This window comes from Dendrobates tinctorius, unplaced genomic scaffold, assembly GCF_039654945.1.
Source record: "Dendrobates tinctorius isolate UK_male_01 unplaced genomic scaffold, ASM3965494v1 ptg000028l, whole genome shotgun sequence".
Lineage (NCBI taxonomy): Eukaryota > Metazoa > Chordata > Amphibia > Anura > Dendrobatidae > Dendrobates > Dendrobates tinctorius.
Genome location: NW_027361696.1, coordinates 37501149 through 37528955, shown reverse-complemented (window position 1 = coordinate 37528955; position 27807 = coordinate 37501149).

Sequence of the window (27807 nt, the reverse complement as noted above, 5' to 3'; positions counted from 1 at the left end):
CCTGCATCTAGGTCACCGAGTCTGTCTTCTGCAGTCCGTCGCAGTGCCGGTGCTTCGGGTGTGTACTGCACTGCCCCCCTTGCTGCTCACATGCTGACAGCGGTGGGACTCACTCCTGCTTAACATGTTTTTTCCCTCAGCTTCTGGCCAGGTTCTCTGTCGAAACACGCCACCTCTTCCATGCTCATGTGGCATGTCTGGTCCCCTATTCCTTCCCCTGGGAAACAGGGGACGCAGCCTCGACAGTTCTGGACCCGGTGAAGCACAGGTACCCACAGCCTGGTCTTCCTCCTTACATATCTGTCCAATCTGTTTTTTCATGCAAGCATCATAGAAGGCGTGTGATCAAATTTTTGAGAGCAAATTGTACATTACAACCAGAACAGTTTCACTTTGAAGGACTTTTTGGCTCACATCAATCCACAAGATGATATTAGTCTCATACTTCAAAATTTTGGTGGTAAATCATTGTCACACAGTTAGGCTGTATGTTCTGACTTCTGTAACATCATTTGGGTGATAATTAATTATTCACACCTATTTGCTTCATAATATATGCATAATCTTCTTCAAGGCTTCAGAATATAATGTTGTAAAAGTGAAAGCAAGTTGGTGAAGTGTGTGGTTACTCATTTGTGAAAGTAATTGTAGTCTTTACTATTTCTCCATTGCGTGTGCGGCTAACCACCTCGTTAATCTTATTTAGTATCTTTGGCAAGAAAAGAGCAGCTCCATCAAAACCACGTGCTTTTCCTATTAATTCATCATGTTGGTAAAGTAGAGGTGAGATTAGGGATCTCGATAACATCTGTGGACTGTATTCAACATGGCACTGCTACAAGACCCACTGGGGTCTAGCTATCAATTTGACATAGTTTATGCACAGCTGAATAGAGTTGCGAGAAAAAACAGATTTTAATTCAATAACATGTTGGATGGATTGTCTAGTGGAAACATCCATATCATAGAGGTCACATCTACTCCAATTGACACATCTTGTAATCCAGCCAAAATGTCAAAATCTCTTGCTTCTGTTCAAGAAACTGCAGTGGCTCCTTTTTGACATCCTCATCCAACAAGCTCAGTATTAGTAGGTGATGGATTGTCAGAATCTGTCCCAGGAACACCATGCTTCGGCAGTTGCGAATACTGGCACCGTGCTCTTCCACATGCTCTTGCTCTGGCTCTTCCAGTCATGATTTTAATCTAGAAGATTTTTCCTTCATAAACAGAGACAGAGTGCAACACCACCCAAGCATTCATCCTCTGCTCCTCAGACTATCTATCTGCGCAGTAACTGCCTCAAGACGATGATGGTGGTAGTAGTTGGTGCATTTAAGACACAGTGATGAAGCAGCCATAACAATTTGAAACAGAAGTATTTTTACCAAGAAACCACACTTTTCAATATGTAGCCTGTATTTTTGTTTTTTTACAGAAAAATACTGTATAGAATTATGCTAAGTCACTGCAAAAAAGGGTGAATGTAGGCCTGAAATGCCCAAATTTGTAGCACACAGACAGAGGAGACCTCTGACAGAAATACCACACTGTTCAATATGTGTCCTGTATTTTTTTTACAGCAAAATAGTGTTTAGAACTAGGGTAACACACAGCAAAAACAGTTCAATAGAGCCCTCAAATACCACAATTTGATGAGGCGTGTCATGGAGATACCACACTGTAAAATATGTGGTCTGCATTTTTTGTTTTTACCGTAAAATAGTGTATAGAACTAGGGTAAGACACAGCAAAAAAAGGTGAAGGTAGGCCTGAAATGCCACAATTTGTAGCCTTCAGATAGAAGAGGCATTTGCTGGAGATATCACACTGTTCAATATGGCCTGTATTTTTGTTTTTTTACAGAAAAATGCTGTATAGAATTTGGGTAAGACAAAGAAAAACAGTTCAATGGAGCACTCAAATGCCACAATTTATAGCCCACAGATACATGAGGCGTGTCACAGATATAGCGCACATAAGGAAAAAGTTCAAAAAAATTAAAAAAAAAAAAATACACATTTGAAAGGTTAACTCACCAAAACCCTGAGTAATGCACTAGCAGGATGCAGGAGACCTCCATTGATAAAGGCTGGGGCAGCACAGGTGCAAACCACTGATGAGATATGGTCTGGCTGCCTAGTGGAAAAAAATGCACACAAATAGGGCTTGCATAGGACATCAGTCACACAGATAAGTGTGGTGCAAAGTGTCTGAACAGCCTATTAATGACGCCCATAGTATTAGCAGGCGGGCTGCTCAGCACTGTATATATGCATCACACAGCAAAAACCAAGCCAACATGAAGAGGTCTAGCTGCATTCTGCAAAAATGATAAAAAGTGCAAAAAGATACATCACAGATAGATGAGGTGTGTCATGGAGATACCACACTGTAAAATATGTGGTCTGTATTTTTATTTTTTACAGCAAAATAGTGTATACAACTAGGGTAAGACACAGCAAAAAAGGTGAAGGTAGGTCTGAAATGTCACAATTTGTAGCCCACAGACAGAAGAGGCGTTTGCCGGAGATATCACACTGTTAAATGTGGCCTGTGTTTTTGTTTTTCTTACAGAAAAACACTGTATAGAATTTGGGTAAGACACAGCAAAAACAGTTCAATGGAGCCCTCAAATGCCACAATTTGTAGCCCACAGATACATGAGGCCTGTCACAGATGTACCACACTGTAAAATATGTGGTCTGTATTTTTACTTTATTTTATAGCAAAATAGTGTTTTTAACTAGGGTAACACAGTTTAATGGAGACCTCAAATGCCACACTCTTCAATATGTAGCCTGTATTTTTGTTTTTTTTTTACAGAAAGATACTGTATAGAATTACGGTAAGACACAGCAAAAAAAATGTGAATGTAAGCCTGAAATGCCCAAATTTGAAGCCCAGAGATAGATCAGGCGTCTGACGGAGATAGCACACTGTTAAATATGTGGCCTGTATTTTTTTTGCCACCAAAATTGTGTCAATAAGTAGGCTATGCCACTACAAAAAAAATTCTTTGGAGTGCTGAAATTGTAAAATATTTAGTGCAATGATATGCTAGCAAAACACAGTTAAATATATGAACTGTAGCTAATTTTTTTTTGGTAGCTAAATATTTTTTGGGCAGCTAAATATTTTTTTGGCAGCTAAATATGTTTAGGCAGCTAGATGTTTTTTGGCAGCTAAATATTTTTTGGGCAGCTTAATCTTTTTTGGCAGTTAAATATCTTTTGGGCAGCTAAATATTTTTTGGGCAGCTAACTATTTTTTGGGTAGCTAAATATTAAAATGGTGTCAAAAAAATTTATAAGACACTCCAAAAAATACTACAGTACCACAAAAAAATCCCAGAATTTTCTGTGCATTCAGATGTGATAACTGGGATGGGCAAAGCCATTTAAAATTGCTGGATTTTCACGCTGTAGTATTAAAAGGATCTGGCTGTAGTCTGCAGTGTCAACAAGCAAATGGAGAAAAAAAGGGGCAAGGGGCTCTGGATTGCTTTGGAATAAAATAATCAGGATTAAGGTGCAAAAAAATTATTCCTAGCCACTGATACCTGGAGCTAGGGATATATGTAATAGGCAGCAGTAGCAGCAGCAGACAGTAATGGACCCTTTTGATGTATACAATGATATCTAGATACCCACATACAGTGCCTGCATGCCTTGCACTGATATGTATAGAGCCACATACACTCCCCTGCCTACCTAGCACTGCAATCTAGATACTCCGTAATTATTCCTTAGAAGGACTGTTGGTTTAGCTGGATTTATGGATTCTGTGATGATAGACCAACACTGACTAATAAATCCCCAAATCTGACCCTATCTCAGCAGCAGCTCTCCCTACACCCTCTGAATCCGGAGATGAATGCATCGAGCAGGGCGGTGCCAGGTCTCCTATAGGCCTGATGATGCTGTGCGGCCAGCCAGTCTCTGTAATTTCACAATTAAGAAGGCTGTGGCATTACAGTGTGTGGCACACAATCCCTGCATGTTGATTGTCTCTCTAAAAAGCATCAAACATGCAGGGAGGGGACTCGATTTCCCGCCGAGCAATCCTGGAGATGCTCAGTGCTAGCGAAGTACGGTGAGTATAGAGACACTTGGGCGAGTAACGAGCATTACAGAGTATGCTCCCCCATCACTACTTTTCAGGCAACAATGTGCGGTGCTCATACTAAGTGAGTGACTGATGACTGAAAATACACCAACTTTGTCAACAAGGTGCAGTGCTCTCGTTAAGTGGGTGACTGGTCAATGAAAATGCATCAGCTTTTAGTCAGCAAGATGCGGTTCTGTCACTAAGTGGGTGACTGATCAATGAAAATGCATTAGCTTTCAGCCAACAAAGTGCAGTGCTCTCCCTAATTGGGTTACTGATCAATGAGAATGCATTAGCTTTCAGCCAACAAGGTGCAGTGCTCTCCCTAATTGGGTTAGTGATTTATGAAAATGCATCAGCTTTCAGGCAACAAGGTATTGTGCTTGCCCTAAGTAGGTGACTGATCAATGAAAATATGCCAGCTTTGTCAACAAGGTGCGGTGCTCTCATTAAGTGGGTGACTGATCAATGAAAATGTGTCAGCTGTCAGGAAACAAGATGCGGTGCTCATACTATGTGGGTTACTGATTCATGAAAATGCATCAGCTTTCAGTCAATGAGGTGCAATGCTGATAACAAGTGGGTTACTGATCGACGAAAATGCATCAGCTTTCAGTCAACAAGGTGCGGTGTTCTCACTAGGTGGGTGACTAGTCAATGAAAATGCAACAACTTTCAGGCAACAAGGTGCAGTGCTCTTATTAAGTGGATGACTGATCATTGAAAATATGATTGCTTTGTCAGCAAGGTGCGGTGCTCTGATTCAGTGGGTGATTGGTCAATGAAAATGCGTCAGCTTTCAGGCAACAATGTGTGGTGCTCTCACTAACTGGGTGAGTTGTAAAAGAAAACACATCAGTTTGTGTTTTAACTAAAAAAAATTAAAATAAATTACAACAGAGGATATTGTGCATTTCAGGAAACGACCAAGATACTTCCTGAAATTTCAGATGCAGACAGTTGCGATGTATATCATTGTGCTTGTAGGACTCAGCATGTAAGTAATTATTCATTAATTTTAACCATAGAGCTATCAACTGAATATAAACTACAGGTCTACAAGCAGAGCTAATATTGATTATTGGTGTGACTTTGTGCTGATTGTTATATATTCATTGTATGTGTCAATGTGCTGAAATTGGCCATGATGATAGGGATGAGAGCTATTTGTCTTAAAATTAAAAATGATCTAAAAGTATTTTATTATGTTTGTCTGCATTATCAGACGGAAACCAAGGACATGACACTGCAGTACAAACTGTATCCAAAGCGCAGAAAGAAGAACATTCTGTGGTGGAACTTTCTAACTTTAGTTGGGTCAATGTTATCAGACATGTAAAATGCTCTACCTAAGGGCAGAGGTTGTATGACTGGTTTTTGCATTCTGAAAAAACACAGATCACAAGGAAAACAATAAAGATGGGTAGATTTTAAAAAATTAAGCTCCGATTTTGGCCTGAAATTCTGATTTTTTTTCAATCTTAAGTTGTGATTTCAAAAAACGATACAGGTTATAAAATATTCAATATGTGAGGTATTATATTAAAATGACGTAAAATTGTGTTTTTCTCTGACTTTTTTTATTTGTAGAAAACTTGAAAGCAATGTTAGGTGAATGTTGTCAAAAACATAAAAAATGGTTACATTATAAATTATTTTGATTTTATAAATTTCAGATCATACTGAGTTTTGTGAAAATAAGCAGAATTTAAAAAATCTGAAATTCTTCTCCTTTTGATAGACTTGTTATTTAGTGAAGTTCGTATTATGAAATAAACCAATATGTGAAGTGTTGCATCAAAGATTGTAGCAATGATGACATCTCATTATTAATTCTTTAACTAGTTCCATGTTATTCATGCATAGGATACGGGTTGTAAGATGCATGATCCCATTAATAGGGAAAATTCAGCAAAGTTTTGGTCTTCACAGGTGATTTGAATAAAAAGAAACTTTATCATGAAAAATTTACAATTAACAGATAAGTAAAGAAAAAATATTAGAAGTGTATATTTTCTAGTAGTATGAGAAAAGGATCTGACCTGTTGCATAAATTTGTAATATTTAAATCAAAACTCTAACTCACAGCAGGTAGATTCTGCACTTGCCCAGACCAAAAAAATATTGAACATCAGTAATAATTAAATAATGCAAAGCATAAGCAAAGGGAGTGGTAAAACCACTGAAAACGACCACAGATCCAAAATGTAGGAAAATATAAATCTTTATTCCACAATTTACAAAAAAGCATATATAGGTTAAAGACAAAAACAGTGGCGGGATAGATGCAAGCTAGGACATAAGTGTGCAGATGCGGGGAAATGAACACTCTGACCCAGGGAGCCTAAACCTGTTGCCTAGGACCATAAAAAGACACAGGAAAACAGAAGACCATGGTCAATCAGATATGACAATGTGTGGTAAGTATGCTAGAATGCAGCATCATGGTACAACGGTTATTATCTAACCACATAGGGTTAATGACCACCATGCATATCTCCTTCCAACACACATGGACATAGACCACATGGAAAATCATGGTCCCCATTACTCAAATGTAAAACGGTATCATGGTATTCAATGTGTCATCTTGTCACCAATTACCTCCAGTGAGTGGCACTGTTCAGGCTGCTGAGACCAGCGCGTCTGCCCCGAAGCACGTTTCCGATGCTCGTCCTTCATCAGGGGGCGTGTCATAAATGAAAACCGGGAGCTTTTAAAACCCCGTCAGACCGAAAGTAGAAAGACGCGGACCGGAAGTGACAATTCTGATGTCATAGCAACCAGCTATGCCTCGCAGCACCAGCGTCAAATAGCAGGTAGTCCACAGACCCGATTGCACCATGGCAACCAGCCATTTAGAGATGCTGGAAGCTGCACAGGCACAGCAGGGCATGACACGCATGTACAGGTCCGCGGTATCTAATGAAAAATCACAGTCAACCCCTTGTTTCCTAGGTGGAACCTTCAGGGTCGCCATCATTATTGAATGAGAACAAATTTAACATACTATGGTGGAAATAATTAGCAATTGTACCGAAAGACCCTAAGATGACAGTCCCATAAGGTCTCAGTCAGGAAATCAATATTTCTCATATTAACTGTTACTTATACTCATTTCAAATAGATATATATATCCATGGACTACATATCAGTATAATGAAAAATAAATAAAGTGGGCACATCATATATACCATTATGTGGAGCTTAATGTTAACATGAAAATACATCAAATATTGTATATAAGCTACAGAGACTATAAATATAGATATATAGAAATATAGAAAAAATGGGGTAGACAATTACATACTATATAGTATAATGCATAATATTATGACATATAATCATATTATTGTCACCTACACCCACCACATCTCATTAGTATCATAGTGACATCAATATATACTGTATGTACATGTATATGGGTCTCCTCAGGGCAATCCTTGAATCACCGTCGTGCTGAATGTCCACATAAAATACGTAGACCATAGGAAAGGATCAACTGGTCCTTGTCCGACATCAAAATACTGATCAAAATAACAAATAAGAAAACCTAAAAAGTGACACCTAAAAAATACAAGAAAACAAGAATTAAAAACCGGTTAAAATCAAACCAACACTCCGCGGATGCCCAGCAAGCACCATCAGTGCAGCAGGGTGATGATCACAGAAAAGACGCAAAATTTAAATTTTCATTCAGTCCATGGGGATGGACTGTGTAAGGGTCCAAATCTACCTAGCCACCAATTGTGCCAGACTCTGTGAAACCATACCACCTCGAATCCCCATCTCAAGGCAGTCTGTACCCTTCACTCTCAGGCCTTTGCTGTCACATTGATGATAGACCTTAAAGTGTTTAGGTATCGTTTTCAATGAAGATACACCATCTTCATTCGTTGCTGCTTGTATGCCAAGAACATGCTCCCTGATCTGGACCTTGAGTTGGTGTGTAGTGAGTCCTATATAGATCCGGGAGCAAGGGCAAGTAGCATGGTATGTCACACATTTAGATGTGCAAGTGATATTTTTCTTGATCTTATAGGTTTTATCTCCCAAGGAGTCAGTAAATGAATCACTGCGGTCTATATTAACACACGCCATGCAGTGTCCACAGGAAAAACAACACTTTCGACTGTTGACATTACTCAAAAATGTGATTGGAGGATTGCCCACATAGTGGCTCCGAATCAAGTGTCCACGCAAGTTTTTAGGCCACCGGTAGGTTATAACAGGCCTATCTGATATTAATTTGGCAATAATGGAGTCAGTTTTAAGAATGGGTCAAGATTTCTCAAGTACCTTTCTTACGCTTTCAGATTGAGAATGATAGTTCGTGATAAATCTAACTTGTTCAGGTTTCTGTACGTTCCTCTCTATTCTATATAGTAGAGAGTTCCTTGAACTATGTTTTGCCCGATTATAGGCCTTCCTTATCATTCTGTGGCTGTAGCCACGTTCAAGAAAGTGTTTCTTCAGATTCTTTGCTTGTTCCTCATAATCCGCATCCGTCAAACAAATTTGACGTAAGCGTAGGAACTGTCCCGCCGGTACTAACCGTATCATGTGGTTGGGATGAGATGAAGAGGCGCGCAGCAACATATTAGTTGCTGTGGGTTTTCTAAAAATGTTTGTCTGAATCACATGACTTGAATCTCTCCTCAAGGTCACGTCTAGAAACTCAATTTTATTTTGATCATAAATAAAGGTCAACTTGATGTTCTGGTCATTGCTGTTTAACCAATGAAAAAAGCTATTTAAAGATGCACTGGTGTCCTGCCAGATCAACAGGATATCATCTATGCACCGCGTCCACAAAAGGACGCGGTCCATAGACTACTGTTGATCTGACAGGAGGAGGTCCCTTTCCCATAGACCCAGGAACAGATTAGCATAGGAGGGTACAAAGGCTGCTCCAATTGCTGTTCCCTGGGTCTGCAGGAAGAAGGATCCCTTGAAAACGAAAAAAATTGTGCCTAAGCGTAAATTCCAACAGTTCCAGTGTGAAGGCCTTCATACCAGGAGACATGTTGGATGTACTTAGAAATAACTCAACAGCGCGTAACCCATCACAATGTCTTGTACTGGTATACAGCGATTCCACATCAGCTGTAACCAGTATAGAATCAGCGTCTAAGGACAACCCATCGACTCTATGGAGCAGTTGGTTGGTGTCTTTCAAAAAGGAAGGTAATTCCTCAACCAAGGGTTGCAAAATAGAGTCGATCAATTGGTTCACGCACTCCAGGTAATTTCCCCTACCCGAAACTATAGGTCGACCCGGTGGAACCTGTGCATTTTTGTGTACTTTAGGGAGCAGGTAAAAAGTTGGTATGGTGGGTACCATCACTGTCATGGCTGCTCCCAGCTCTTTGGTGATCACTCCAGCCTCAATCGCCCTAGGCAGAATCTCCCTGAGCTGTACACCATAGGCAGACAACGGGTTGTATGTTAGGTTTTTGTAACACGTAGTATTGTGAAGTTGGCGAAAGGCCTCTTTTTCATGCATTGTATTTGGCCAAATTACAATATTACCCCCCTTATCTACCGGTTTGATGACAACATCAGGGAGATTCTGCAGATGCTTGAGCCGTACCCACTCCTCCTTATTCAAATTGTCATGTCGTATGTACCGTGGGATATGATTCAACTCACTTGCCAATACTTTGAAAAATAGGTCGATAGTACTACAGTTAGAGAGTGGGGGGAATCGCCTGGAGCGCGGCTGAATGGATGGAGGTATGTTACCTCCTTCGGTTGTATTATGTTCCTCGGATAGACCTTCAAGGACCCTTAGCGCTGTTTGTTTGTCTTCTGTTGGAAAGAGTTTACTCAAATCATTATTAAAGAAAAACCGTTTCAACAGCAATGACCGTGCAAAAAAGCAAAACATAAACAATTATTAGTTTTCAATGATAATGCTGATGCAGGAGAGTTGGAGGCATCTTGTTTCTGTGAGCATATCGTATCTATTGAACAGGATCTTACAGAGCATTCTTAGGCTTGGTTTCTTTTAGCTGAAACTAAGCTTGATTTTATAAAGTTGGTATACAGCAAATAATATAACATATTGACACATTATGGATTATAATTGCTATTTCAATTATTTTCTTTATCACTATTCATCAGAAAACAACACCTTTTTCACCAAACTATCATATCTATTTGTTTGCAAAATTTAATTTATTTACATATCTGTTTGATGAGGGAATGATTATGCTTAAAATAGGCTTAGGTGCTTTCTGCAAACTATTCTAAAATATTATGATAAATTAGATTTTCTCCACATGTGTAACTTCTGTAGCAAATTACATTTTTTTGGGCACGAATTTACAATTATAATAAAAGTCCTCTGCAGTTTCTCTTGCATGAAATACTCTAACATTCTGACATTATGTCCAGTTTCCTGCAGCTTCTGTGGACTTAATTATTTTCAGGTTTTTTGTTTCCTGTTAACTTTGTCAGGTTTTAAAAATTTGAGCTTATATGTGGGAGGTAGAGACATTATTAGTGACCACTATCATTTTTGATACCTGAATAATAGTATTAGTATTCACAGGTATAATGTACTACAAATATATATAAATAAACTAGAGGTGTGCCCGATGCTATCGCATTGGGAGGGAAGTGTGTGTGTACATGTGTGTGTGTGTGAGTATATATGTGTGTGTACAAGTGTGTGTGAGTACATGTGTGTGTACGTACATGTGTGTGTGTGTGTGTGTCCCTCACCTGCCTGCCCACCCACCTCCGTGCTGTCACAGCCGGCAGAAAAGAGGGTGATTTGCGGCTTGTGCTGGAGATGTGAGTATGTGTGTGTGTGTGTGAGTACGTGTCTGTGTGTAGGTGAGTACGTGTGTGTGAGTACGTGTGTGTGTGTATATGTGAGTACGTGTGTGTGTATATGTGAGTACGTGTGTGTGTATATGTGAGTACATGTGTGTGTGTATATGTGAGTACGTGTGTGTATATGTGAGTACGTGTGTGTGTAAGTACGTGTGTGTGTGAGTACGTGTGTGTATACATGTGTGTGTACGTGTGTACATGTGTGTGTGTACGTATGTGTGTGTGCACATACATGTGTGTGTACGTACATGTGTGTGTACGTACGTGTGTGTGTGCATGTGTGTGAATGTGAGGATGTCTGTGTATATGTGAGTACATGTGTGTGTATGTGAGTACGTGTGTGTATGTGAGTACGTGTGTGTATGTGAGTACGTGTGTGTGTATGTGAGTATGTGTATGTGTGTGTGTGTGAGTACGTGTGTGTGTATGTGAGTACATGTGTGTGTATGTGAGTACGTGTGTGATCGAGGATCTGCTTGAGCGGTTGGCGAAAGCAAAATACATATCCATCATGGATCTGAGTTGGGGATACTAGCAGATTCCCCTGAGCCCTGAGGTGCTGGAGAAATCCGCCTTTATCACCCCTTTTGGACTGTACAAGTCCACAGTCATGCCCTTCGGCATGAAAAATGCACCTGCCACTTGCCAGCGGATGGTCAACCACCTACTCCGGGGACTGGAGGAGGACGCGGTGGTGTACCTGGATGACATTGCCATCTTCAGTTCCACCTGGGAGAAACACGTTCAGCATCTCCAGGAGTTGCTCAAGCGTCTTCACCAGGCAGGCCTGACCATCAAGCTGGGAAAGTGCCAGATGGGCATGAGTGAGGTCCACCAGGTAGGCGGGGGTTCCATGAGTCCGGAACCAGAGAAAGTGGACGCAATCACGTCCTGGCCCACCCCCAGGGTGAAGAAACAGGTGATGTCCTTCTAGGACGAACCCGCTTATGTGCGCATGGACATGAGCTGACAGGCCTGACCTCCTTTGCGCCCTCTAAAAGGGGGAGGTGTAATGATACTGTACGATATGACGTAAGGTTCCCTGAGCATTACACTACAGATGAGACCCCGCCTGTCATGCAGCTGCAACCCCCCTTCCTCCCCCACCCCCTCGGCGCACACAAAACCAGTTTAACCTGAATCCCCATTGTGAGCTCCTTCCTGCCTCACGGTGGGGGGGTCTCTTTGTCTCTGAACCATGTGCTCAGCTACTCTCATAGAAAATAATGGAGATCTAATTATTCGGTCATAAAACGTAGCACATTTATGATAAAAACATGAAAATTACATTTCTGCAAATTGCACAAAACCAGCGTTCTGGCCCATAATTTTCATGGTTCCAGCACCCATAGAAACCGAGAACTGGATTTCTCCTAAACGGTGTGACATAATTACTGCATGTTTGGTCTTTAACTATTGTCTTCGACAGGCTAAAGAGAATGATACCATGTGCATGTTTATACGAGGTACGCTCTGTGAGATATAGTTATAAGTTTTGTAGTCAGATTTATAACTCCTAGAGCAGGGGGAGGAACATCCCTAGACCGCCCCTTTCGTGATGTCACAAACCCAAAGCTATAAGGCATTCTCTCCCTAAAATTGGTCATTCGAGCTAGAAGTTTGATGCCAAAAGGACCCCAGATGAAAGGTGACATGTGGCCCCGCCTCCCCTCATGGTTAGCCTAAAGACCCTTAAGCAACTGTAAGTGTTGATTTTCTATGTTAATCCCATTTATTTTATATTTGCATTGTACATACCTAATGTCTCAACTTTGTAACATCTTTTATCTGTGTAATCACTGCCCCTTTTGGGGAATAAATTATAACTTTATTAGTCTGTCTTCATGCTATAAAAACGAACATGTGCCTTTAAGACAATTGCTGCTGAATTGGGTTGGTGTCAAACCCCTCTATTAAGTTTATAACTTAATAAGAGAAACTCTGGAGTTGGTGGCGGCAAAGTGTGATCTGGGCCCTAGGTACTGCTGAGAGTGACAGAAGGGATATTATAAGCTAATTGGGTGGCTGCGGCCAGAGCATTTTATAATTCCCTCACTGCAGCGTGTCGGGTGGCCAGACCTCACTGAAGCATCCGACCGGTGACCAATTATCCCAGGTGTAGTTCCCTGACTGACCTGAGGGTAAAGGGGGTGCCGGAGAGCCGTGAGCTCCAAAGTGGAACTGAAAAGTTTTGTGAAGTAGTGTTAGCAGTGGTGGGACATGCAAAATTACGACCCTACGATAAATTGTTAGGGCAAGACTAGCTTGCTGTTTTTTTTATCACATGGTGCCAGCAGTGGGATAACTAAGATAAGCCCCCTTGGGCCTGTGATAGCCATGTGAGTCGCATCCCTCCGTCCAAGACATACCGATGTCAGCAGCGGGTCTGTGACAGGGAGGTCTGGCGGTGTGGCCAGCAGCGATGGGTCCAGCGGTGGGGGGTTCAGCGGCGGCAGGTCCAGCGGCGGGGAAGTCCTGGCCATGGCCAGCCGGCAGGAAAGACAGCGGCTTGCAGCCTATGTTGGAGATGGGGTTCGGCGCCACCAGAGCGTGCCCGCACCACATCTCCAGCACAGGCCACAAGCCGCGGTCTTTCCTGCCAGCTGTGACGGAGGTGGGTGGGCAGGCAGCGGGGGTCCAACAGTGGCGGGGGGGTCCGGTGGCAGCGGGGGTCCTGGCGGTGTCCCGCTGGTGGTACTGTGGAAAGGCCTGGTACCACCAGCGGGTGCCATATTGGAATACCCATCACTTGGGTATTGCAATATGGCGGTCGGCGTACTTCCGGTACGGTGCGGTGGATTGTGGGATTCGGGGACATCCAGACGGAAGTGGATGATGGACAATTTAAGGCAATCTAATATATAAAGCTGAATGTGTGTGTGTATGTTTTTATGTATGTATGTGTGTATGTCCGGGATTGGCATCTGCACCGTTGCAGCTACAGCCACAAAATTTTGCACAGTCACGTCTGGACCCCAAGAGCATCATAGGCTATGTTGTGAGGTGAAATTTTAACCCCACACGTTCCAATTCACCAAACAATTTTGCCCCTAGGTACATAATGGGGAAAAGTGGAAGGAAAAGTGTTGGAGGCAAATTGACAGCTGCCAGATGTGAACAAGGGGGACTTAAAGAATGAGAGTGATGGCGCCAAAGAGTATATACCGTACAGTTGCTAAGGTGGAGCCCTGACATGGGATACTCACCACACACGGGGATATAAACACACACACAAAATGCGCCACACACTACCACGTGCTTCAACATATATACCACCCTCAGCACACATTTCACCACACATACACCAACCTCACCACATAAAAGTTGAAACACAAAAGTCGCCACTCAAAACTCGCCACGCTGTCCCAGAGCTGTTTAAAAGATGAAAAATGAGCTGTGATTGGTTGCTATCAGCAACAGTTTTCTTTGTAGACAGTTGTGGTAACTGAGGCCTATTATTCTTATCATTTCTATGGTGTTATCGTCCTTCTGAAAAGCTGGAAATAACACAATTTATTACACAGACCACCCTCTGACACAGACTGCAGGGGGAGCCCAGTATCACACAGGAGAGGATTAGACACATGGCTCAGCAGGCAGTATCACACAGGATAGGACTAGATACACCGCTCAGCAGTCAGTATCACACAGGATAGGACTAGATACACGGCTCAGCAGTCAGTATCACACAGGATCGGATTAGATACACAGCTCAGCATTCAGTATCACACAGGATAGGATTAGGTACACAGCTCAGCACACAGTATCACACAGAATAGGATTAGATACACGGCTCAGCAGACAGTATCACACAGAATAGGATTAGATACACGGCTCAGAAGTCAGTATAACACAGGATAGGATTAGGAACACGGCTGAGCAGTCAGTAACACACATGATAGGATTAGGTACACGGCTCAGCAGTCAGTATCACACAGGATAGGGTTAGATACACAGCTCAGCAGTCAGTATCACACAAGATAGGATTAGATACATGGCTCAGCAGTCTGTATCAAACAGGATAGGATTAGATACATGGCTGAGCAGTCAGTAACACACATGATAGGATTAGATACATGGCTCAGCAGTCAGTATCACACAGGATAGGGTTAGATACACGCTCAGCAGATGGTATCACACAGAATAGGATTAGATACACAGCTCAGCAGTCAGTATCACACAGGATAGGAATAGATACACGGCTCAGCAGACAGTATCACACAGGATAGGATTAGATACAATGCTCAGCAGTCAGTATCACACAGGATAGGATTAGATACACGGCTGAGCAGTCAATAACACACGATAGGATTAGATACACAGCGCAGCAGAAAGTATCACACAGGAGAGGACTAGGTACACAGCTCAGCAGACATTATCACACAGGATAGGGTTAGATACACAGCTCAGAAACAGGATGTGCCAAAGGAGAGGACATTTTCATTCCAAGAATTCCACTCATTCCATCTGATTTGTTTTTTGGTTTTAAACGCCTCCAGTGTTAGGAGCTCATTTTCTCCTTCACCTTTGATGTCCAATGAACTCCCTCTGCAGGTGAAAGGAGGTAGTGAAATTGATTTGGATGGGAAAAACCTGTCATCTGAACAGGTGGAGTGTGATTGGACATCCGGAATCTCTGAGTGGATATAAGGCCGCCGACGCCCTGCTGAGTTGCTGGTGATCCTCTCTGCTCTGAGCTCTGGCCTCCAGTTTAGTCCTGTCTACTAAAGCTAAGTTTTTGCTCTGCTATTGTTCCATGAGATTTTGTCTGGTTTACTTAGTGTTTGTGTTCAGAAAGCCCTGGTTTGGACTGGCTGAACTCCATTTTTGTCTCTGATCAATTGATCTCTTTGCTCTGTTTTCAGAATATACCTGAATGCTGATATAGTGATTTTGAAGTCTAGTGACTTCAGGGCCTTTTCTATCAGATGTGTTGGACATTATTTTTGGCAGGGTTTTTGCGTGATTGCAGACAGTTGCTTTTCTTTCCTGTCCTATCTAGTTAGTGAGGGCCCCATCGTTTTCTCAGCCTGTCTTTCTGTCTGTGTTTGTGTTTTCATCTGTTTTCACCGTCAATACCTGTTAGGGGCTGTCTATTGCTTTGGGGTCTGCTCTGGGGCAGTTTAGATTTTCCTCTCTCTTTCTTTAGGTTTATTTAGTTCTCCGGCTGTGAACGAGGTGTCTAGGACCACCGTAGGAACACCCCATGGCTACTGTTAGTTGTTGTAAATAAGATCAGGGGTCTGCAATCCACTAGCTACCAACCTCTCCGGTTTTCTGGACTTAGCAGGTATTTTTGTTTTTTCCTCCTCCGGTGACTCATTCATAACAGAATCACCAGCCATACCGCAGATTCTAGGGTACTCAATAGCAGGAAAGAATTGTAAAAAAAAAAAAAAAAAGTGTCAGAATTTTTTTTTTATGTATATTTTTTCCTCTTTTTCTCTGGGGCCGTAGGAGGAATTTTCTTAATGGAGATTAAGCAATTGTCTGATCGTGTGGAGCAGCTGGCTACTGAAGTGCGGGGAATTTCTGCCTATCTTGCTCATTCACATGCTGCTGAACCAAAGATCCCTACTCCTGATGTGTTTTTCGGGGATCGGTCTAAATTTTTGAATTTTAAGAATAATTGTAAATTATTTCTTGCCTTGAAACCTAACTCATCGGGGAGCTCTGCGCAGCAGGTTAAAATTGTCATCTCTTTGCTGCGCGGCGATCCCCAGGATTGGGCATTTTCTGTGACACCTGATGATCCTATTCTAACTAATGTGGACGCATTTTTCAAGCCTTGGGGTTGTTTTATGATGAACCTAATGCTATTGATCAAGCTGAGAAAGCCCTGTTGGCATTGAGCCAGGGTCAGGATTCTGCAGAGTTATACTGTTAAAAGTTCCGAAAGTGGGCGGTCCTTACTACCTGGAATGATGGTGCCTTGGCAGCTCTCTTTCGGAAGGGTTTGTCAGAAACCGTAAAAGATACTATGGTAGGATTTCCTGTTCCCTCTGGTCTTGACGATTCTATGTCATTAGCCATTCAGGTTGATAGGCGTTTACGTGAACGTAAAAGTACACGAGAAATGTTGCCACCTGTTGAACAAATGTCTGAACCTATGCAATGTGACAGAGTTTTGTCTAGGGCGCAATGTCACGAGTTCAGAAGGCGTAATACGCTGTGTTTTTTCTGTGGAGATGCCTCTCATATGATTTCTGTCTGCCCTAAACGAGAGAAACGTTTTGCACACACATTTGCTGTAGGTGGTGTTCAACCTAAGTTTCTTCTGGCAATTACTCTGATCTGCTCCCTGTCCATATTTTCTGCTAAGGCTATTGTGGATTCGGGAGCGGCTCTGAACCTGATGGACTTAGATTTTGCTAAATTTTGTGGGTTTCCTATGACACCTCTGCGGACACCTATCCCTTTGAGGGGTATTGATGCTACTCCTTTGGACCCAGGTGGTAATGCGGGTTGCCCCAGACCATCAAGAAAATTGCAGATTTTGGTGCTGCATAATTTGCATGATACCATTGTTCTGGGATTTCCCTGGTTGCAAATCCATAATCCAGTTTTGGATTGGAAATCTGTGTCTGTGGTGAGTTGGGGTTGTCGGTGTGCTCTTGGTGATGCTCCTGTTTTCTCCACCTCTCCCCAGTCGCATGATGTTCCTGACTATTTAGCTGATTTTTATGATGTATTTAGTGAGGATAAGTCTGCGTCTTTGCCTCCTCATAGGAGTTATGACTGTGCAATTGAGTTGAGCCCTGGGTGTAAATTTCCCAAGGGTCGACTTTTCAATTTATCTGTACCCGAGCACGAGGCTATGCGATCTTATATTAAGGAGTCGTTGGAGAAGGGTCATATTAGACCATCCTCTTCACCCTTGGGTGCTGGGTTTTTTTCGTGGCCAAGAAAGATGGTTCATTAAGGCCTTGCATTGACTATCGTTCCCTCAACAAAATTACTGTTAAATATCAGTATCCGTTACCCCTGATTTCAGATCTATTCTCCAGAGTTAAAGGTGCTTGCTGGTTTAACAAGCTTGACCTCAGGGGGGCGTATAATCTTATTCGCATTAAGCATGGGGATGAATGGAAGACGGCGTTTAATACTCCGGAGGGACATTTTGAGTACCTGGTGATGCCTTTTGGGCTCACTAATGCCCCTTCTGTCTTCCAGTGCTTCATGAATGATATTTTCCGGGACTTTGTGGATAAATTTTTGATCATCTGTCTGGATGATATTTTGATCTTTTCCAGGGATTGGGACTCTCATGTGGAACATGTTCGGACTGTGTTCCGGATTTTGAGGGAGAATTCCCTGTATGTTAAGGGATCAAAATGCCTTTTTGGTGTACAGAGGATTTTATTTTTGGGATTTATTTTGTCTCTGTCAACTATTGAAATGGACCCGGCCAAGGTACAGGCCATTTATGATTGGGTTCAGCCCACTTCTTTGAAGGCCCGCCAGAAGTTTTTGGGTTTTGCTAATTTTTATCGTAAATTTATAGCTCATTTTTCTGGTATTGCCAAACCATTGACTGATTTGACTAAGAAGGGTGCTGATGTGCTGAATTGGTCTCCAGAGGCTGTTTCTTCCTTTCAGGAGCTGAAGCGGAGGTTCAATTCTGCTCCGGTTTTGCGGCAACCTGATGTCTCACTTCCGTTTCAGGTAGAGGTGAACGCTTCTGAGATTGGTGCTGGAGCTGTTTTGTCCCAAAAAGATCCGGTAACATCTAAAATGAATCCCTGTGCTTTCTTTTCCTGAAAGTTCTTCCCATCCGAACGCAACTATGATGTGGGGAATCGGGAACTGTTAGCCATGAAATGGGCATTTGAGGAGTGGAGACATTGGTTGGAGGGAGCAAAACATCAAGTCGTGGTCCTTACTGACCACAAGAATTTGATTTACCTTGAGTCGGCAAAACGCTTGAATCCTAGACAGGCTAGGTGGGCCTTGTTTTTCACACGTTTTGATTTTGTGGTCTCTTTTCTTCCGGGCACTAAGAATGTCAAGGCAGACGCCCTCTCTAGGAGTTTCTTTGCTGATTCTCCTATTGTGACCAAGCCTGCTACCATCTTAGGTGAGGGGGTAGTTCTTTCTGCCATCTCACCCGATTTGAGACGTGCTCTGGAGGAGTTTCAGGAGGACAAACCTGAGCGTTGTCCCATTGGAAAATTGTATGTTACTGACCAGTGGAGGAAGAGAGTAATGTCTGAAGTTCATTGCTCCGCATTGGCTGGTCATCTGGGTATTTTTGGTACTAGAGATTTGGTGAGTCGGTCTTTTTAGTGGCCCACCTTGTCTCGTGATGTCAGGAATTTTGTGCAGTCCTGTGGGACTTGCTTCCGGTCTAAACCTTGTTCTCGCTCTAGAGGGTTGTTGATGCCTTTGCCAGTGCCCAGGAGGCCATGGACCCATATTTCAATGGATTTTATTTTTGATATGCCTGTCTCTCAGAGAATGACTGTTATTTGGGTGATTTGTGATAGATTCTCTAAGATGGTCCATCTTGTACCACTCCCTAAGTTGCCATCTTCCTCAGAGTTGGTGCCCTTGTTTTTGCAACAGGTGGTTCGCTTGCATGGGATTCCTGAGAATATTGTGTCTGACAGAGGAGTTCAGTTTGTTTCTAGATTTTGGAGGACTTTTTGTTCCAAGCTGGGAATTCAGTTGTCCTTCTCCTCTGCGTTTCACCCTCAGACCAATGGGCAGACAGAGAGAACAAACCAGACTTTGGAGTCTTATTTGAGATGTTTTATTTCTGCTGATCAGGATGATTGGGTTTCATTTTTACTGTGATGTACAATGTCTGTGAGGTATGGGGTTTTGTCCACAAAATATGATGTTTTCTGTTGTAACTTTCCAGAAAGATCCGGCAGATATGACAATCCAGGCTGCTAGCTCTGCAGCTTCATCCCTCCCTTCACACACACACAGAGCAGTGCCACCCCCCCTCCTCTACAGCCTGTGTTCGCACTAGTAATAGGAGACCCCCCTGCTGTTACAACCATTTGTTTCCTTCTCTCCTCTTCAGAGCGGGAAAAACTTCTTTGTTTGAAACAAATAAAACTATGAGAGACTATACCATAAGAACCAAATACCCTAGAGATATGAAAATCACATTTTTGTAATCCGGGCGGTCACAGCATCGCTGCCGTGGTTCTGGCGAAGCGTAATCCTTTCAGAACCTGAGATATGTGTTCCAGCTAAACGGTGTATCAGAACTACTGCATATTTGGTCTTGAATTATTGTACTCAACAAATCCCAACCAATGATGCCCTATATATGTCTGTGCGGGCTGCCCCCACGGAGTTATGATTAGTATAAGTTTTCTAGTGTAATTCTAAATCCAAAAGGGAGAGGTGGGATTAACCCAGCATGCATCTCTCCGTGATGTCACATAGCAAATCTATAAAGCATTTCCTGGACAAAACCAGGGCAGAACAGCTCAAGTCGTCGTGCTAGAAAGACCCAGATGAGCGGAGAAGTGCAGCTCCGCCTCCACCCACCTTAGCCGCATGGTCTGCCTAAGGAACAATATGGAACTGTGAGTGTACTCTCTTTGTTTTCTCCACTTTTATTTTATACCTGTACTGTACATATTTTATGTCTCAATTTTATAGCAACTTTTATCTGTAATCACTGTCCTCTTTCGGAAAATAAATGAAATAATTATTTAGATCTGTCTCTATGCTCTAAGACTCGAACTATACGCCTTTGATAGATAATCGCTACTAATTCAAGGGGTTTGCCACGGACCCTCTTAATTTAACACTGTGAATTAAGTAACCGTGGCTGGTGGCAGCACGTTGTGCACGGCTATTGCGGCTTGCTGGCAGTCTAGAAGGGTCTTATATAGCTGAATGAGGGGCTGCGGCCACAGCTGATAATTCCCTTACTGCAGAAGCCTAATTGCCGGTTCACAACAGGCAGCCCGTCCGGCGACTAATTATCCTAGGTGCAGTTCCCTGACTGACCTGAGGGTAAGGGGGGCGCCGGAGAGCTGCGAGTTCCAAAGTGGAACTGAGAAAGTGGGATATACATAAATCCCCGCAGTACTTGGAAGATTGATAGCACTGGTGGGGCATCCAAATTAAACTCCCCCTGCGGCAAATTGTAGAGCGAGATTAGCTTGCTGGATATTTTTGTCACATGGTGCCAGTGGTGGGATAACTAAGATAAGCCCCACTACGCCTGTGATAGCCGTGTGCCAGCATTGTGTCTCGTCCCTCCATCCGCTGATACACCCGTGTCAGTGGTGGGACTGTGACATAGTGGTGACACAGGGTCCGCTGTCCGTCACGTTTTGGTGGCAGCGGGACCCCCGTTAGTCGCCTCCGTAAGTGGACGAACAGCCGTGGGCTGTTCGTCACATTTACCCTTGGCCGAATTTGCTTTAAATAATAGAGCTAGTTCTGCCACTTTGATGTCACCTTTTTTTTGTAACTTTGGGTTTCATCCTCGATTCTCTTCAGGGCAGGTGGAGTCTTCTGCCTGCCCAGGTGTTGACACTGTGGTGGAGAGAATGCACCAGATCTGGGACCAAGTGGTGGATAAGTTGTCTCTCTCCCAGGAAAAGGCCCAGCGGTTTTCCAACCGGCATAGGACCTTTGGTCCCCGGGTTAAGGTGGGTGATATGGTTTGGTTGTCATCAAAGAATATCTCTATGAAGGTGGCTTCTCCAAAGTTTAAACCTAGATTTATTGGACCTTACAAGATTTTGGAGATTCTTAAACCGGTCTCTTTTCGATTGGCTCTTCCTGTTACATTCAAGATCCATAACGTGTTTTCATAAATCTCTCTTAAAGAGGTTTGTTGAGCCAGTAGCTCCTGTGGTGGCACCTCCAGGGGAAGAGTCTTGAGGAGATCATTTGCATATTCCCAGTGCCTTCTGGGATAAGTGAAGAGTCTCCGCGAGCTCAACGATCACTGGGTTTTGGCCGTTGCAGCTGAAAAGAGGAAATCGGAAAACCAGGGGAAGAGTCTTGAGGAGATCATTTGCATATTCCCAGTGCCTTCTGGGATAAGTGAAGAGTCTCCGCGAGCTCAACGATCACTGGGTTTTGGCCGTTGCAGCTGAAAAGAGGAAATTTGGCTCATCTTTCATCGTTTTTAAGAAATCTCAAGATGGAAGAGGCCAGGAGCCATTTGGTGAGCTGCATTTCGTGCTACATGTTCACAGATTTACCAGTGGAAAAGCCAAACTTCACATGCCACAAATGCAAGCTTGTGTCCCTGTTGGAGGAAAAGTTGCAAAATCTCGAAGAGAGGTTAGCTACGTTGAAGATCATTAAGGAAGGTGAAGAGTTCTTGGACAGAGCAGAATTATCTCTTCATGTTACAGAAAGAGAAGAAATTCGAAGTGCACCTGAAGAAACAGAGGAATGGAGACATGTGACCCGGAGAAGCAGGAGGATCAGGAGGCAGTCAGCACCCATACTGCTCAGGAACCAGTACCAGGCTCTCACGCAGGAAAACGATGAAGAAATACATCAGGATAAGACTTTGCCAACAAACAGCAACCTTGTACGCCTTCAGAGTCCTCCTGGATGGAGAAAGAAAAATGTTGTGAAGAAGAAACGGAGAGTGGTGGTCATGGGGGATTCCCTGCTGAGAGGAACAGAGGCCGCTATCTGCAGACCGGATATAACTACAAGAGAAATGTGCTGTCTTCCAGGTGCAAAAATTAAAGATGTGTCTGACAGGATATCAGGACTCTTCAGACCTACAGATGACTACCCATTCCTGCTACTACATGTGGGGACAAATGACACCGCAAGAAACGACCTGGAAATCATCTGCAGAGACTTTGAAGACTTAGGCAAGAAAGTGAAAGAACTGGGAGCGCAGGTGGTCTTCTCTTCCATCCTCCCAGTGGATGGCCATGGAACAAGGAGGTGGAATAAGATTCTGCAGGTGAACAACTGGCTACGTCGATGGTGCCGTCAGCAACGATTTGGATTTCTGGATCACGGAGTGAACTACTTATACGATGGACTACTTGCTAGAGATGGGGTGCACCTTACGAAGACTGGAAAGCATGTATTTGGAAGTCGCCTTGCTACACTTGTAAGGAGAGCTTTAAACTAGAACAACATGGGAAGGGAAGCAAAAGACCAGAAAAAGCCATACACCTGACAAATGCTATTGAGAACTCTGCTATTAGAAGTGGAAAGGAAGAACAAAGACGAAAGAATCTAATTAATAAAAATATTGGAGAAAGAGAAACCAATCACAAACTAAAATGTTTCTATACTAATGCACAAAGCATGGGCAACAAACAAGGAGAATTGGAACTACTAACACAGGAACAGAAATATGATGTAATTGGAATCACTGAAACTTGGTGGGACAATACACATGATTGGAATACAAGACTAGAAGGATACAACTTATTTGCAAGAAACAGACTTGATAAACGAGGAGGGGGTGTCGCATTGTATGTTCGAAACGCGTATATCTGCACAGAGATTGAAGCTTCAGAGACTGGGAGTTCTGTGGAAACTGTTTGGGTAAGAATACAAGGACAGAACAATGGAAAGGACACCATTGTAGGCATTTACTACAGGCCGCCTGTGCAAGCCGAAGATATAGATGAACTCTTTATGCATCAGATGGCCAAGTTCTCCAAAAAATATGACATAGTTGTCATGGGAGATTTCAACTATCCAGACATTTGTTGGGAATCTCTCTCAGGCAAAACTAACAGGTCAAGGAAATTCTTATCCTCTCTTGCTGACAACTTTATCTTCCAAAAGGTAAGGGAGAAAACAAGGGGAACTGCTACCTTGGATCTAATCCTTATAAACAGGGAGGAAATGGTTGAGGAGGTAAAAGTGGCTGGGACCCTAGGAGGTAGCGACCATGCTATTTTAGAATTTTGGATTACTAGAGGTGGAAGACCTGTGAAGACTCAGACATCAAGGTTAGATTTCAGAAAGGCAGATTTTAAGGGATTCAGAAAGAGAATTGGAGGGATCCAATGGCTGGATATCCTTAAAGACAAAAATGTCCAGGAAGGATGGGAAATCTTGAAAAATGAAATTCTCAAAGCACAGTTGTTAACAATTCCGAAAAGAGGGAAGAATAGGAAGCATTTAAGGAAACCAGGATGGATGAACACAGAACTTAAGCACATGCTAAAAAGGAAGAAAAAAATGTTTATAAAATGGAAAGAGGGAGGCATATCTAAAGAAGAATATAATGCTGTCTGCAGAACCTGCAGGGCACAAATCAGATTATCTAAAGCTGAAAATGAACTGAGGCTTGCAAGAGATGTCAAAAGCAATAATAAAGGATTTTGGGGATATGTCAAAAGTAAAAGAAAAGTCAAAGATGCTATAGGATTTTTACAGGATGAAAATGATGAAATGGTAAGACAGGATGTTGAGAAGGCTGAACTTTTAAATTCCTATTTTGCATCTGTTTTCTCTCAGAAAGGAAATGCAACATCAACTGTTATTCACTGTCCTATTAAGGGAATAGAAGAATCCAGGATATCTATAAACAGAAAGATAGTGAGGAAACACTTAGCTAACCTAAATGAATTCAAGTCTCCAGGTCCAGATGAATTACACCCCAGAGTACTGAAGGAGATAGCAGAAGAAATTTTTGAACCCCTCTCCATAATCTTTGAAAATTCTTGGAGAACAGGAGAAGTGCCAGAAGACTGGAGAAGAGCAAATGTTGTTCCTATCTTCAAAAAGGGGAAGAAGGTGGACCCAGGCAACTATAGGCCGGTGAGTCTGACTTCTATACCAGGAAAGATCTTTGAACAAATTATTAAACAACATGTATGTCAATACCTGGATAAGAATGAAGTGATTAAACAGAGTCAGCATGGGTTTCTAACTAATAAGTCATGTCAGACTAACTTAATTTCCTTCTATGACGGTATCACTGATTGGGTGGATCAAGGAAATGCTGTAGATATAGTATATCTTGACTTCAGCAAAGCATTTGACAAAGTCTCTCATACAATCCTTATTGAAAAAATGACTAAGTATGGAATGGACAAGGCAACTGTTAGGTGGATTCATAACTGGCTTAGTGATCGGACCCAAAGAGTGGTCGTAAATGGCTGCACATCCAGTTGGAAGAATGTCTCAAGTGGGGTACCACAGGGCTCTGTCCTGGGCCCTGTATTGTTCAACATCTTTATCAACGATTTAGATGAAGGAATTGAGGGTAAACTGATTAAATTTGCTGATGACACAAAGCTAGGAGGGATAGCTAATACTAGAGAAGAGAGAGAGAGGATTCAAAAAGATTTAAATAAACTGGAGAAGTGGGCAGCAACTAACAGAATGGTTTTTAACAGGGAGAAATGCAAAGTACTACATCTGGGCAATAAAAATGAAAAAAGCATATATAGAATGGGAGGAATAGGGCTAAGTGACAGCACATGTGAAAAAGACTTGGGTATACTAATAGATCACAGACTGAATATGAGTCAACAGTGTGATGCAGCAGCAAAAAAGGCAAATGCAATTCTAGGATGTATTAACAGAAGCATACAGTCTAGATCACGTGAAGTCATTATTTCCCTCTACTCCTCTTTGGTCAGACCTCATCTGGAATATTGTGTCCAGTTTTGGGCACCACATTTTAAAAAAGACATCAACAAACTGGAGCAAGTTCAGAAAAGAGCGACCAGAATGGTGACCGGTCTGCAAACCCAGTCTTATGAGGAAAGGTTGCAGGATTTGGGAATGTTTAGTTTGCAAAAGAGAAGACTGAGAGGAGACTTAATAGCTGTCTACAAATATCTAAAGGGCTGTCACATTGTAGAAGGATCAACTTTATTCTCATTTGCACAAGGAAAGACTAGAAGCAATGGGATGAAACTGAATGGGAAGAGACACAGATTAGATATTAGAAAAAACTTTTTGACAGTTAGAGTGATCAATGAGTGGAACAGGCTGCCACGAGAAGTGGTGAGTTCTCCTTCAATGGAAGTCTTCAAACAGAGGCTGGACAGACATCTGACTGGGATGATTTAGCGAATCCTGCTTTGAGCAGGGGGTTGGACCAGATGGCCCAGGAGGTCCCTTCTAACTCTACGATTCTATGATTCTATGATTCTATGATTCTCCTGACCCTGTATTGGTTGAAGGTAATGTGGAATATGAGGTTGAGAAGATACTGGATTCTCGTCTGGCTAGACGGAGACTCCAGTATTTGGTTAAGTGGAAGGGTTATGGCCAGGAGGATAATTCTTGGGTCTCTGCATCCGATATTCATGCCGAAAGATTGGTTCGTGCTTTTCATCGGGCCCATCCTGATTGCCTTGGTGGCGTGGATGAGGGTTCGGTGACCCCTCCTCAAGGGGGAGGTACTGTTATGAGCTCATTTTCTCCTTCACCTTTGATGTCCAATGAACTCCCTCTGCTGGTGAAAGGAGGTAGTGAAATTGATTTGGATGGGAAAAACCTGTCATCTGAACAGGTGGAGTGTGATTGGACATCCGGAATCTCTAAGTGGATATAAGGCCGCCGACGCCCTGCTGAGTTGCTGGTGATCCTCTCTGCTCTGAGCTCTGGCTTCCAGTTTATTCCTGTCTACTAAAGCTAAGTTTTTGCTCTGCTATTGTTCCATGAGATTTTGTCTGGTTGGGACTGGCTGAACTCCATTTTTGTCTCTGATCAGTTGATCTCTTTGCTCTGTTTTCAGAATATACCTGAGTGCTGATATAGTGATTTTGAAGTCTAGTGACTTCAGGGCCTTTTCTATCAGACGTTTTGGACATTATTTTTGGCAGGGTTTTTGTGTGATTGCAGACAGTTGCTTTTCTTTCTTGTCCTATCTAGTTAGTGAGGGCCCCATCGTTTTCTCAGCCTGTCTTTCTGTCTGTGTTTGTGTTTTCATCTGTTTTCACCGTCAATACATGTTGGGGGCTGTCTGTTGCTTTGGGGTCTGCTCTGGGGCAGTTTAGATTTCCCTCTCTCTTTCTTTAGGTTTATTTAGTTCTCCGGCTGTGAATAAGGTGTCTAGGACCACCGTAGGAACACCCAACGGCTACTGTTAGTTGTTGTGAATTGGATCAGGGGTCTGCAATCCGCTAGCTACCAACCTCTCTGGTTTTCTGGACTTAGCTAGTATTTTTGTTTTTTCCTCCTCCGGTGACTCATTCATAACACTCCAGTTTCCAGTTCAACTGCTATTTGCAATGTCCATTAACAATGTTCAGGGACAGTCCTTGAAAGTAGTAGGGATTGATATGCAATCTCCATGCTTTTCTCATGGTCAACTTTACGTGATCTGTTCAAGAGTTGGAACTGCCAAAAATCTGTTCATCTTTGCACCGAAAGGAAAAACCAAAAATGTTGTTTATCAAAAGGCTCTTGAATGAGTTGAAAATAAAATGCTATCACTACTTGGGTAATCGTTTAGTTAATTTGTGTTGCAAATCTGTAGTGTTGAATACATGATGTGAAATGTTTTTATGTGCAATATAATCATTATAATTTATTCTAACTAACCACAGTTGGTTACTCTGCCCAGGCAACGCTGGGCGCTTCAGCTAGTTATATATATAGATTACGAGTGGCACTCTATAGTAAGTGGTGCTCATGTCTAAGGATTGCATCCAACATAAAACCATATCCTTCAGCATATAAAGTCAAAGGTAACACTTTTCGGCTTGAGCACAAGCCTTCTTGAAACACGTTTGACACATTTGGCACATTTCGGTTTCAGCACTTGTTGAAACTCATCACATTTGTCTGTATATGCTGAAGGATACAGAATATATTCTACAAATTTAACAGTGTATGCTAGTCTTTTTCATGCTCTAACAGTATATATACAGTTGTGTGAAAAAGTGTTTGCCCCTTCCTAATTTTCTAATCTTTTGC